Consider the following 1,735-nt stretch of genomic DNA (forward strand, 5'->3'; position numbering starts at 1 on the left):
CCGTGCTGCCCGGCCGTTTGGCATGAAGGGCAGGGGCGCCCCGAGTCGGCCGGGTGGCCCCCGGCCGTGGCCCCGCCACACACAGAGTCGGTCAGGCGCGGCCCTCACTGCCCGTGAGATCCGCCTCCTCCCTGACAGCGCCTGACGCACTCAAGTGATCATTAACTGATAGTTCGCTGCACGGAGATAATATTTCTAATATGTAATGCGATTTGCAGAGCAGCGAAAGTGCTTACAGCACAAAGCTGTTATCAGAGGTCGCGACCCGCCGGGAATTGATGCAGCGCCGGCAGCCCGAGGTCCTCGCCGGAGTATTTGTAAATCAAGGAGAAAGGGAAATCAATGAATTTGCATCTTTTCTCTCTCAAAAGCCCATTAGATGTATTTTATTTAATGCCAGGCGTCCATCACTTAGGGAGAGGCTGCAGGTCAGGACCTACCAATCATTTTAATCTCCTAAAAGCACATTTCTATGCTAATTTTTAATTACAATTAGTGCCGGTGTCAGCTGTTAGCTCTGGCGACTGACTTAATGATCTGCTCCCGCCACCCGCTGGCAGGGTCACCACAGACCTGGGCTTCGAGGACGGTGGGCAGCCTCGCGCCGGCAGGCACGCCGCCCTCCTGCCGGCCCGCCGCCCTGGCCTTCTGCCCGGCCCCGCCTGGCCACTGCGGCCCTGTCCGGGCTCCGAGACGGGACCAGCCCGGGACAGCACCTCGTCCTCGCCAGGGGCCTGCAGGCCGGGGCGCCCTCGCCCCAGGGGAGAGCACCCTCAAAGGGGGCTGGGCCCTCCGGGAGCCCCGGGCGGGGGCCTCCAGCTCTGTGGTGACCGCCTGGAACTGTGCCCTTCCATGGGGGACACAGTGGCGCAGACTGTGGAAAGCGCGTGGCGTGTCCTCACACAGTCAAGCCTAGACATGCTCCCACCCTGTTACCTTTGTGCCGGTCACCCAAGAACACAGAGACCAGCCAGATGGGCTGTCCACCCCTGAGGTCAGTGTGGGGCTTCACAATGCTGGGAACAGGCTAAGTGCCCATGGGCAGAGCGGTGGCCTACAGGCACCATGGACTACTACTCAGCCAGGAAAAAGACAAACCCACCGTTAGCAGCAACGTGGCTGGTAGCTGAGGATCTCCAGTGGTGGCACACTGAGTGGGAAGGAGAGGGACACACTGCGTGGCCCCACACTGTGGAAGAGAGGAGCGAAGCAGAGTGACCAGAGGCGGGGGCAGCTGGGGACCGTGGACAGTGGCCCACTGTGTGGTGAAGGACCAGAACATACCCCACACGGCCCCGCAGATGCTGGCTTGTAGCCTGACGCCTCTGAGCCACGCCACGCAGGCCACGCAGGTCACAACGCAGGACCGTGGGGCCTGCAGGCTGCCGGGCAGTGGCCCGGTCCAGTTGTCCTCCCCCAACTCCGGAGTGGAGAGCTCGCGCAGACCACCCTGCTCTGCACCCCCGGACCTCTTGGAGGAAGCCCCCCGCCCCCCCGCAGGGCGTCAGGGCCACTGGGCCTGGGACTGCGTGCACAGGCGCTGAGCGAGGCCTGGGCTGGCCTTGGCCCAGCGCAGCGGAGGGGCCAGGCGGCCGCGCCCACACGCGGGAGGGGACCGCGGGCAGGGCCCGGGGCCGCATCGGCTTCAAAAGCAAAGCAAAGCTGCGGAGCCCGAAAAGGGAAGGAACACAGCGGGCAGGGAGAGGCGAAGCCCTGCGGAGACACGGGGGCTCCC

Source organism: Condylura cristata, unplaced genomic scaffold (assembly GCF_000260355.1).
Source record: "Condylura cristata isolate star-nosed mole 26May11 unplaced genomic scaffold, ConCri1.0 scaffold00004, whole genome shotgun sequence".
Classification (NCBI taxonomy): Eukaryota; Metazoa; Chordata; class Mammalia; order Eulipotyphla; family Talpidae; genus Condylura; species Condylura cristata.